Raw genomic sequence first — 13,134 nt, forward strand, 5'->3', positions numbered from 1 at the left:
ATTCATGCAGGGACCAATTTTGAGGCAGTACAGTTGATCCTGTCAAGGGAACTCACCACATGAATGAAGGAATTTTCTGTGTAGCAAGCTCGAAAGGGGCGGGAAGGTACAGAAAGAATCAGGGGGGGTTTAAAAAAAGAGCATGCAGTGTCAATTAGGGACATAAAATTCTCCAGGGGAAAGAATTAAGCTGTACAAATTCCAGCCATCACTTTGAGCACTACCCAAAAAGCCAAAGGGAGGCAGAAATGGTTTTTAAAACAATAAACATGAAGCCACAAAATTGCTTTAATGGTGCCCCACTAAGAGGTTTTGGTAAAACAGGCAGTTGCAGCCTGGTCAGCAATGAAACCAAGATTTTGAGTCTGGAGCTGAATATAAAAGGAGTTTATTTTTATTTAGTTTGATGGTTGGGGAAGCAGTTATGGTTCAACGTCAAGGTTAACAATCCATCTAATGGCTTTAGCTACACAGTGTGAATGGCTGCGATACCGTCAGGAATGGATCTCTCAGGCAGAAGTTCAATATGTGGGTGATGGTCTGACTTGGTTGGCCACAGTCACAATTTGAGCTGTCCCTCATTTTCCACTTGTGGAGCAAGCGGCCACATCATGAAGAAGCAATGCATTCACTTTGGCAAGATCACAAACCACCACCTCAAACATAATCATGCAAATATTAACAAGCAATGAATTTTCTGTTGAGAGAAATGTCACAATCTCCGTTGAGACCAATAGCTTGTAAAAAGATATTCAATCTTCCAACGACTGACTGAATGAATCACCCAAGATTTGAAGATTTTTACCATAACAAATTAAAAGCAACATTAAACACTATTTTCACAGGCAGCCTATACTTTAAACTACAGAAAAGAACTTTCCCTTTTTACTTCCAACAAAATCAAAAATCCCACACTGTTACACATTTTGCGCATTTTCCTCTGAATGGACAGTCCTTACAACAAACAATCCACAGTTGCTCCCAGCTTCCAATGGGCTCACATTTCCCCCCAAGTATTAACTTTGAGTGACCAGACCAACTGCAGTCCTTTTCCTCTTGCTCTCTCTTTTCTGCCCAAAAGCAGGGAAACAGAAAATCTGTTCACTGTCAGTACAGCTGCCCTTCCCTTTTGTGTTACTTATATGGACTTCCAGGATATCCACACATTGACAAAAATAAATGCACACAGAATTGGAGGTAATCTTGTGACACGAGTTGCGAGGCAGGAGATGGAGAGTAGGGATAAAAAGAATTTACTCCAATTGGCTGCATATTGTGTTCCCCAAGAATCTGCACTGGTGGCTTAGCTTTTCACCATACATATCAACGGCTTGGATGAAAGAGACCTGTATTTCCAGGTTTGCAGATGAAACCCAAGTTAGGAGGCACAGTAAATTGTGCAGATGGGAACAGGCATTACAAAGCGCCAAACAGGCATTACAAAGCGCCAAACAGGCATTACAAAGCGCCAAACAAATTAAGTGAGAAAAACTGCAGCACATGGATTTCAATGTGGAAAAGTGAGAAGTCACCCACTTTGGATCCTAAAGAGTCAAATTGGAATATTTTCATAATAGGGAAAGATTAGGAACTGTGAAAAGTGAAAAGGATTGAAGTGAGCTTTGGTCAGGTCCCATCATATCTCTACATTTAGTTTTGGACACTGCACCTCAATATGGATATAATGGCCCTTGAAGAGGACTAGCAGATTCAACAGAATGACATCGTGCTTATAGGGTTAAATTTCAAGTTCACGTCTTGTGGCTTGTATTTCAGAGTTTAGAAGGTGAAGGATCATCCAATTGCAGCCTTTAAAGGGATTTTGTAGGGTAGGTATAGAAAAACGATTTCCTCAGGTTGTGGAATTCAGCACAAGAGCTAGGTTATTTATCTGAAATTAAGAAGCAATTTTCTTCCCCAAAAGAATAGTGGAAATTTGAAATCCTCTTTCCTCAAAAGCCAATATTATAACCAGATAATTGAAATTTCCAAAACTGAGATTAATAGATTTTTTTTAAACTATGGAGAACAAGGAATATAGAACAAAGGCAAGTAAATGGAATTGAGGTATATGTCTGACATTAAATGGTGGAACAGGCCGAAGGGCCTACTCCTTTTCCTGTTTTTTTTTGAGAAAAAGATGTTCACTTCCACCAACTAACCGGAAAGAGGGCATGTCATTGTCAAATGCAAGATTTGGATAAAGTCATCAATATCTTAAACATTGTTTAGCCTTAAAAAGGGCATAATTTAAATTTCAGTGGATTACATTCCAGGCTATGGAATTAGAAATCAGTGGTGACTGTATGGGTAGGAACACATGGCTGCATGAAACGGTTATTAGCACCAGTCAACTACCAGATTACAAAACTGGGATCACAAATACAGACAAGTGGATCAACATCTGCTGTGAAATTGCTATCCTAAAGCCTCATGCATGAAAAAATAGCTAACTGGGCAAAATCCTTAAGTTTTCACTGCCAATGGAAACATGCCCCAGCAAATGTCAGCTCAAGGGAAAGGGGGAATTAAAAAAAAGTTAGCGGTTACAGATATTCAGAATTCTGGCCCAAATTTCTTTTGGGAAGATACTAAATTGTTGATTCCCCTGTTCACAGACAAAGGAAATAGCATCCTGCTGAAAACTCATTAACAATTCAATTGCTACAGCTCCTGTTAGAGATCACATTTATTCACGAACAGTAAGGAAATTCAGAGCTCTGTTGATGTTTCATATATATAATCTATTAAGCGGCTGAGAATATACGGATTCCAACAATTCAATTGTCGACTACCACCCAGTATGAAAAAGGAAATTGAAGTGATGCAAGCAACTGAATCCAATTTGTTTGGCAAATATTTTCAAAAATCAAAACAATTGTTAAGTATTCTTTTCAGAAATCCAAATATTTATGGCTTTCTTTTAAAACAGCAAATGCTGTTGTTTAGCAAAAATAGTACTGCCATAAGGCTGAAGAGAATTCGCACAAATCTTGCACAATGCGCTCATTTATTATGTACACCAGCAAGCTGATTTTTGGACATGTTCTTCCCTTGACACTTCATGCCATTTTCAAACCAAGAAAGCACTTTAATGCCACTCAATAACTTGCTGTTGGGAGATAGGACTGGCCAGAGGACACTGTCTTCTAACAATAACGATGCAGCTTGGGGGTTCAGGTGGGGTGGAGGGAGGAACTGTTGGAGAACGTATAAATCCAGAGATCAGGAAAATATGTGGCAGAAACAATGCCTTTTTAAAAATTTGTTCACGTAATATAGGCAGTATTTACTGCCGATCCCTAATTGCCCTTGAGAAGGCAGAGGTGAGCTTTCTTGAATTGTTGCAGTTCATGTGGTGCAGGTGCACCTACAGTGCTGTTAATGAAGGAGTTCCCACGAGATGAAGTGAACTGCCAGGGAAGGAAAAGCAATACATCTCCAAGTAGGGTGGCATGTGACTTGGAGGGGAACTTGCAGATTGTTCTTCAAAGCAGTAGAGATCATAGGTTTGGAAGGTGCTGTCGAGGAAGCCTTGGCGAGTTGCTGCAACACATCTTTTAGATGGTACACACTGCTGCTATGGTGCGTTTGTGGTGGAGGAAATTAATGTTTAGGTAGTGAATGGGTGCCAATCAAGCAAGCTGCTTTGCCTTGGACAGCATCGAGCTGTGTTCTTGGAGCTGCAGTCATGTAGGCAAACTGAAAAGTATCAGGTTGTGTGTGTGTTTGGGACATCAGCAAAGCTCTGAATTTGCCTATATTTATTTGTGAATAAATATAATCTGTTACAGAAGCTATGACAATTGGATTGTTGATGAGTTTGCAACAGGATATCTATCACCTTTGTGTCTGTAAACAGGAGCCTCACTCATCAAGGCAAGCGGAGAGCATTGCATCACACTCCTGACTTGTGCCCTTTAGATGGTGGGCAGGCTCTGGGAAGTCAGAAGGTGAATCACTCACCGCAGAACTCCCAACTTCTGATCTGCTCTTATAGCCAGTATTTGTATGGCTGGTCCAGTTAGGTTTCCGACCATGGTGACCCCAGGATGTTGATAGTGGGGATTCAGTGACAGTAAAACTGGTGAATGTCACAAGATGCTCGTTAGATTCTCTCTCATTGGGGATAGTCATTGCCTGGCACTATATAGGCAATTGTTACTTGTCACTTATCAGCCCAATCCTGAATGTTGTCCAGATCTTGTTGCATGCTGGCACTGACTGCTTCATTATCTGAGGATGTGTTATCATCCTAGATCACATAGACTGGGAGAAGCAAAACAGCTCTAGTAGTAAAAGCGTCAATTTTCTAAAATATATTTGTTTTCTGGAACAATATATTTTAGAGTTGACAAGGGGACAGGTCACACTCAATTTGATGAGTGTGGAACCAAAAGTGATTAACAATCTGACAGTAAGGGAACATCTCACAACTAGTAACTGTCATACGAAATTCCAATCTCACTCAGTGGCAACATTCTCAACCCTTGAGCAGAAGGTTGTGGGTTCAACGTTCACTCCAGATATCAGAGCACAAAATCTAGTCTGACTGGAGATTCCAACGCAGTATGGACCTGGGGGGGGGGTGGGGGGGGGGAGCTACTACACTGTCAGAGATACCATCTTGTGGATGAGACACTAAACCTGTCCTGTTAAGTGGATGTCTACACAATCCATGGCACTATTTCGAAGAACAGGTGTTCTCCCAGTGTCCTAGCCAATATTTATTCTTCAAATAACACTCAACAAAATGATCTGATCAGAGCTCCCAATTACCACCAGGCAGCAGGGGGTGAAGCCAAACCAAGATAAAAGCACTTTCCTACAATAATTAGTAGCTAAAGCAAATAAGTTGTTTTGTAAATAGACATAAAGTAGAGAAGAAATATAGCAAAACCACCAAGATGGGTCGAAAAGTAAATGGTCAAGAGGAGGCAAGTTAAGTGAGTGGGCAAAAATTCGGCAGATGGAGTATAATATGGGAAAATGTGAATTTGTCTACTTTGGCAGGAAGAACAGAAAAGCAGAATATTGTTTAAAGAGAGAAATTGCAGAACTCGATGGTACAGAGGGATCTTGGTGTCCTAGTACATGAATTACAAAGCTAGTATACAGGTTCAGCAAGCGATTAAGGTGGCAAATGGAATGTTGATGTTTATTGCAAGGGGAATGGAATATAAAAGTAGGACTGTTTTGCTACAACTGTACAGGGCGCTGGTGAGGCCACATCTGGTGTTCACATTTGATCTCATTTGAAAAAGGATATAATTGCATTAGCAGTTCAGTGAAGGTTCATTTGACTCATTCCTGGGATGAAGGGCTTATCTTATGATGAAAGATTGAACAGGTTGGGCCGATACCTACTGGAGTTTAGACGAATGAGAGGTGATCTTATTGAAACATAAAAGATCCCGAGGGGGCTTGATAGGGTGGATACTATGCAGATGTTTCACCTAGGGGACAAAGTTCAAAAATAAGAGGTCTCCCATTTAAGACGGAGATGAGATTTTTTTTTTCTCAGATGGTTGATAGTATGTGGAATTCTCTTCCCCAGAAAACAGTGGAGGTGGGGTCATTGAATTTATTCAAGGCTGAGTTAGACAGATTTTTGATAGACAAAGGAGTGAAGGATTTTGGGGAACAGGCAGGAAAGGAGTTAAGGCTACAATTAGATCAGCCAATATCTTATCAAATGGCAGAGGAGGTCCAAAGAGTCAAATGGCCTACTCCTGCTCCTAAGTCTTATATTCCTATTACCACATTCTTGAATTGCTGGAGCCTCTGTGCATGCTGTTGTGTTTCTGACATTACAACAGTGCTACGCTTTTAAAAACCTTGTAGTATGTAAATCACTTTGGGTACATCCAGAGGTTGTGAAACGAACAAAGGAAGAGGAATGGACCAGTCAGCTTCTTCAGCCTGTACCACTATTCGATCAGATCATTTCTGATCTGTATTTCAATTTCATCTAACTGCCTTAGTTCCGTATCTCTTAAATACTCTTGCTGGGAGAAAAACCTTGTGGTCTCAATTTTGACATTTCCAATTGACCTCAGCCTTTTTGGGAGATAGAGTTCCAAATTTCCAATACCCTTTGCATGAAGATGTCCTTTCTGACATCATCGTAGCTCTAATTTTAAGGTTATGCCTCTGTGTTCTGGACTGTTGTACCAGAAGAACTAGTTTCCCTCTATCTACCCCATCAAATCCTTTAATTGTTTAAACACTTCTACTTGATCACCCAGTAAAAGCACTATATCAATGCAAGTCCTTGCTTAATTAATTAATTTGATGCTGAGTTTGGGAGGGAAGGAGATGGGAGCAACATAAATCAAGGTTTTAAATTTAAGTAAGGCGACTTTGAAGCAGTGAAAAATAAATTGACCAAAGTAAAGTGAGCTGAGCGATTAATAATTATACCTTCAAACAGTGGGAAGAATTCAATATCTGGTACAAAACCGGCACATATCCCTGAAAGGCAGAGGCTCTGCTTTTGCAGTTACGTGACTACGGTCAACAAATGAGGCAAGAGACAGCATCAGCCTAAAGGAAAAGGCTTAGACAAATGAGAGAAAAAATATGAAATCAAGCAGAACTGGGTGAGCCGAGAGCAACCAGAGACACAAAGCAGCAAGAGGTGCAAAATGGGTATATTAAAAACACTTGCAAAGGATATCAAATTTAATAGTAAAAGTTTTCATAAGTATATTGACAAAGAGGGGTAAGGAAGACCACAGGTCCAATAGAAGCAAAGACAGGTGAGAGGATAAATAGAAAATAAAGAAATGGCAGACTTGTTAAATGAATAATTAATATTTGCCCTCACAGCAAAGGAAGAGAACAAAATGCCATTAGTACAAAGGGAGGAACATATTGCACTTGAGTAAAGAAAGGGCATGAAGAACCTAATAGGGCTCAAGATAGATAAATCTCCAGGGCCTAATGGTTTCCATCTTAAGGAAAAAAATTGGAGGGGAAAAAAGCAGATACATGAGTCGTAATTTTCCAAAGCCACTAGATTAGAGATTGTGCTTTCTGGTTTAAAAATTGCAAATGTCACTATTATTTAAGAAGGGAGAGAAGGAGAGACCAGAAAACTGGAGAGCTGTCAATTTAAACATCATTTGTGGAGAAGTTAATGGGATCCACAGTCAAGGAGAGAGTGGGTGAGCACTTTGTCAAGTTTAATCAAAGAGATAAAACATGGAACAAGGGCAATTCATGTCTGACTAATCTAGTGAATGTCTGAGAAGCTCACAGTAGATGAAGGAGCATCCATGGGGGTAGGCAGGAATGTGGAGTTGAGGCCACGATCAGGTCAGCCATGATTTTATTAAATGGTGGAGCAGGCTTGAAGGGGCTGAATGGCCTACTCTTGCTCCTAATTCGTATGTTTATATGTCCAGAAGTCATTTAATACTGCTCTGCATAAGATATTAGCAAAAAAGAACAGAATTGAGATAGCCTCATAACGTGTGCTGATAATTAGTTGAGAAATGAGAGAGAGCAGGGATAAAGGGAATATACTCTAATTGGCATGTGATGGATAGTGTCCTCGAAGGATCTGTGCTGTCGCCTCACTTTTCACCATGTATATCAATAACTTAGATGAGGAAACAAGAGTGTAATTTGTAAACTCTGATGTGCAACTAAGTTATGAGGCACAATAGGTTGCGTAAGTGAGACCTGAAGTTACTAGACATTATGCAAGTAGTCAAAACAGTGGCAGATGGAGTTCAATTTGGGGAAGTGCAAGGTCACCCACTTTGGGTCCAAGAAAGACAAATCAGAACATTTGTGTAATGGTAACATGAAGCACTGTGCAGGAAGAAAGTGATTTGTGTAATAGTGAGCGCATAGGTACAAAAAGTAATCGATAAGGCTCATGGAATGTTGGGCTTCATTGCAAGGGGGCTGGAATACAAAGGGAAGGAAGTTATGCTTCAGTTGTACAAAGCTTTCCTCAGACCCTAGCTGGAGTACTGTATTCAGTTTTTTGACACCACATCTCAGGAAGGCAGCGGATCAGCATGGATTGACAAGAATGCCAGGGTTCAAAGGATAGGTCATTAAAAGGGAATAGAACCTAAGTTTATAAGACAGTTAAGGGATGATCTAATTGAGTTCTTTAAGAATGATAAAGGGATTCAATAGGGTGGTTAGAGAGAAGCTATAACACCTAGTGGGGGAATTCAGAACGAAAGGGCATAAATGTTAAAATTAGAGCTTGGCCATTTAGGACTGAATTCAACAAGTAGTGGGTACTGGAAGCCACAAACTCTACCCCAGGAGACTGTGGATGCAGAGTCAACTGAAATTTTCAAGACCGTAATCGATAAATTTTTTTTAAATTAGGTAAGGGATGTGGATCAACAGCAGGTAAACGGAGTGGAGATGCAGATTAATCATGATTGTACTGAATGGCTGAACAAGTTGGAGGTACTGAATGGCCTTACTTCTGCCCCTATATTCCAAAGAGAAAAACTACCTATTGTGCTTTTGAAAGAGGGGCAGGAATGAGAAAAATTAAGGATGGAAAGCCATGCTGCAGAACATGCAAAAGCATCGACAGGTTCTAACAACAGGTCATCTACCAAAAATGTTAGCTGTTTCTCCACAAATGCTGCCTGACCTGCTGAGTATTCCCAGAATTTTCTCCTCTTACTGCACAGCATTTCCAAAGCTAAAGAGTTTAGCACTCAAGACAAATAAATCAATGAATTGCTATGTTCAGCAAGCTCAAGTTTTGGGGGCAGGGAACAGTGAAATAAATAAGTGATGAATTAAACAGTCTAAGCCAACATCTAAGCATGTAAACACCCTTGTGATTGATTTGACTGAACTGATCTATGGCACAAGAAGGTCTGAACAAAAATTGTGAAGCCATTAACATTCATTTTTCTTTTTAAGGAACTTTGGAAAGAAAGAGTTCCAATAATAAGGATCAACCTGAACTAAAGCTGCTTTTCTATTGATTTAGGGGTGCACCAGAATCACAAGTTCAAGTGGCATCAAGAGCTGGCAGCACTAACACACCAAAAACCAATGACAAATTAAGTGCAGTTGCTAAATGATCTAAAAACAATGATTCAAAAATCTATCAACTGATGTATTCAATTCCCCATTTTATTTCCTATTAACTCAATGACTCAGAGTGATGCCCAAAGAATCGATGCTGCATTCAGCTCATCCTGCCAATGTCAGCCAGGTACTGAAACAGTCAGTATCCATATGTAGTAAGACCTGGATAATACCCAGGCTTGGGTTGACAAGTGCAAGAAATGTTCATGCCAAGCAATGAATACTTCCAGCAAAGGAGAATCTAACCACCTCCCCTTGACATTTAATGGGATCACCATTGCTGAATCACCCACTATCAACATCCTGGGGGTTACCATTGACCAGAAATTGAAATGGACCAACTATATAAATACTGTGGCTGTATGAGCAGATCAGAGACTGGAAATTCTGTGGTGAGTAACTCACTTCCTGACTCCCCAAAGCCTGTCCACCATCTACAAGGCACAAATACTCTCCACTTGCCTGGATGAGTGCAGCTCCAACAACACTTAAGGGGCCTGGTACCACATAGGGCAAAGCAGCCCACTTGATTGGCACCCCATCCACCATCTTAAACATTCACTCCCTCCACCACCAACACACAGTGGTAGCAGCATCACCTACAAGATGCACCACAGCAACTCACCAAGGATCCTTTGACAGCACATTCCAAACCCATGACCTCTACTACTCAGGAGGACAAGGGCATCCGATACACAGGAACACCACCACCTGGAGGTTCCCTTCCACGCCACACACCATCTTCCCTTCACTGTCACTGTCAAAATGCAGGAATTCCCTTCCTAACAGCACTATGGATGTAGCTACACCACAAGGACTGCAATGGCTCAAGGCAGCAGCTCATCACAACCTTCTCAAGCGTAATTAGGGATGGGCAACAAATGCTGTCACAGCCAGTAACACCCACATCCCATGAAGGGATATGTAAAAAAAAACTGATGATTATTTCCTCCTCAGGAGTTTTCCCACACTAACTGTCCTTCCTCCTGCTGCCTCTATTTCTGCACCATACTATATACACCCATTAGCCAATGCAGAAGTCTAGAATTAGGTTAGTAACAAAAATTAGGTACAGGCAACGAATCAATCAGATCAGAACTCCTTCAGTACAGTCTACATGATGTAACAAACATCTAAAATACCACGCTCACCAAGAATTTGCACATGGACAATGACACACTTAAAGCACTGACATTTCAAATGATATTACAGTCTATTTCAAGTATTAAACTCCAAATTAAGATTGAAAGCACTAGCCCATTTGTCAATTCACTAGTCGAAGCTTCAACAATACATGGAGATTTAACCCCGCACTCTTTCCCTGTCAACGTTTCCATCATAAATGGAAACTTTCTCTGAACTTGTTGAACACGAATACAACACGCTCTCTAGGCAGAGGTGTTGCATCACGAATGAGGACTTGGACTGCGGCATTCTGAATCAGTAACTGTTTGTGAAGAGTATTGAAAATCTGGCTTAAGGTGAGGATTGGAGGATTTTGGATACAGCAGGAGACAGGTGAAGCTTGAGGTGATGCAAGTGTAGATCAGGGGATTAGGCAGCAATGCATAAAAGGTGGGTAGTGGGTGGGAAGGAAGCAGAGGCAGATACAGACAATTTTTGGAGCTAGAAGTAAGTAGTTTTGGTGATTGATCAGATGCAGGGGCAGAAGCTGAGCACAAGGTCACCAACATGCCAAAGTTCAGTCACATTCATTCACAAACATTGAAGGCAAGGAAGCAACCTCCCCCATCCCACCGGGATCCATTCTGAGCAGATGGGAGAGTTCAAGACCACAGTATGATAGACGTCTGATTCCTGCACCCCAGCCCTCCTCCAAGCCCATGGGTAATACTCTATCTTTCAAATAGCAATCCCTCCTGATTACATGGCAAAGATCAAGAAATCACTATGGAGAAAATTACACATGTCACAATGCACAGTGGGCTGATCCAACCCACCACCAGCATCACTAATTCCTTATTTTAAATTCACCCACTGATTAAAATTACTGATGATATTTTTTAGCATTAGCAATTCATAGGACTTCAAACATCAATTCATTTTAATATTCTTTAAAATATGATATAAACACTTTGCAGCAGTGAGGTTTATTTGGCCTAATAGATTTGTAATAATAAAATTATGATCTCCAAGAATTTAAATTAAAAAGGACAAAGATCAAGAATAAATCTTTACATAAATCAGCAGCAAGTGCCAAGATTGATCTTTGAAGATTACAAATGATCTATAATTTCAGAATAGAATGGAGCCTGTGATTGGAGAATGGCTTCTGTCTGCAACTCCTGCTGCATAAACATTCATTAGTGCATTTTTTGAGGTGGGACGGGGTGGGAGGAAGAAGAAAGGAAAAGAAGGGAAGTTTAAAAAATGATGAAAAATGGGGCCCAGGGACATCAGTGAACAGAAACAAAAGTATCTGCAAATACATTTTTTTTAAAAATGAAACTGCTTTCCTCCTTAGATTGAAAGTTTCAATTCTTACAGGGCACGGTTCTATGGCTGCTAACAAGGTCATTCCAGATGCACGAGGCCCGCCAGGGAACTTCTGCAGCCTATTCATTCACGTCAGTCATCACAATCGAGCCATGGATCTCTCCTCACCCGAGTCTGCACACACCCATGTTTCACTGGATAGCAAAGGCAATGGAAATGCTACCTGAATTACCCTCTGCTTCACCAAAAGGACATCTGCTGTCGTGACTAAGGTAGATCACTCAGCATGGACCACTAATCAAACCTGGGCCTACTTGTTTATATTAATCACCACCAAGAAAAATTACGACTAAGGTTGGGAGTAAATTTCACACAAAATATTACACTTTATTAAATCTAACTGGCAACACTACCTTAAAATAATGAGATAAATGGGCAAATTCAAGCAAAACTCAATTTATGATATCATCTCATCCCTTTGACCCCTTAATGCCTTGTATCACATTCCAGAGTATCCTTTCTCTCTACAATACTTTGCCAAATCACATGAACACAAACAGTTCCCCTCATCCCACCCACCCCATAACACTATACTTTGACATAATAAACCAGAAACCGGCCGTTTAGATGTACACCACGCACATGTGCCTAATGCAATGGATATCAAACATGTCTTGACATATTCCATTTATATTCAAAAGGAGGAGGAGAAGGGTTCAGATAGAGTTTGTAGACTTGAAGTCACTGCTTAAATACAGAGTGCACCATGCTCATTAAAAGCAGAAAGCACTACATCCGTGACTGTACTATGTTTAATGTCAAAATATACATGCTATTTAGATGGCGAAGAGGAAGAAAAAAAGCCCACCCATTTTTAAGCCAAAACAATATTTTCCCGTTTCAAGTGTCTAATCTCTCTAGGTTTTTAGAGAACAGTCGAGTAAATTGCCCAAGAACTTCACATCCAAGATAATCAATAATGCATTATTCAGAAGAGTAATATAATTGAGTTTTAGAAATTCCTTCTTAATGCTGGAGTGCCCTGAAACAGCAAACACCACATTCTGTAAAATGCATTTTTAAACCTTTCTATATGCTATGTCGCAGATGTCTGCAGTACAGTCATATATTATAAAGATATCCAGAAGCATACATTTTAAATCAAAATCTGTAAAACAGTAAAAAGGATGCAAATGTTCAAAACTGATCAGCCTGTTTTAAAAAAACTTTCCTTACAGAATCCTACCAAGTGTTAAAATCAATCCTGGCAATTCTGCCCTTCGTGGCTTTATTTTTTTAACAAAGAGAAAACAAACAAAATTATATCTTCAACATGTTTTGACACATGGCTCGCTCAACCACGTCAAGAAGTCCACAAAATTTTATTCTCCTCGTCTGCTCTGAAGTCCATGTCACAAACCCAATCTCTCCCCACCCTCCATCCCAAAACCAAAAAAATAGAAATCAAAATTCTCCTGAAATATTTCCAAGAAAATAAATGTTGGGGAAGCCAAAAACAACAGAGAGAGAGAGAGAGAGGGAGAAAAAAAGAGCAGGTTTGGAATGCAAATTAAGGCTCCAGTAATGAGAGGA

At 40.3% G+C, this 13,134-nt stretch overlaps 1 protein-coding gene across 1 annotated transcript in view; it reads right to left on the reverse strand.

Moving 5' to 3' along the window:
- Positions 1-13,134, reverse strand: part of arhgap35a (Rho GTPase activating protein 35a) — a 113,871-nt gene that overhangs the window by 100,076 nt on the left and 661 nt on the right. The gene's annotated exons all lie outside the window — the stretch shown is intronic.

Source organism: Cetorhinus maximus, chromosome 32 (genome assembly GCF_964194155.1).
Source record: "Cetorhinus maximus chromosome 32, sCetMax3.hap1.1, whole genome shotgun sequence".
Lineage (NCBI taxonomy): Eukaryota > Metazoa > Chordata > Chondrichthyes > Lamniformes > Cetorhinidae > Cetorhinus > Cetorhinus maximus.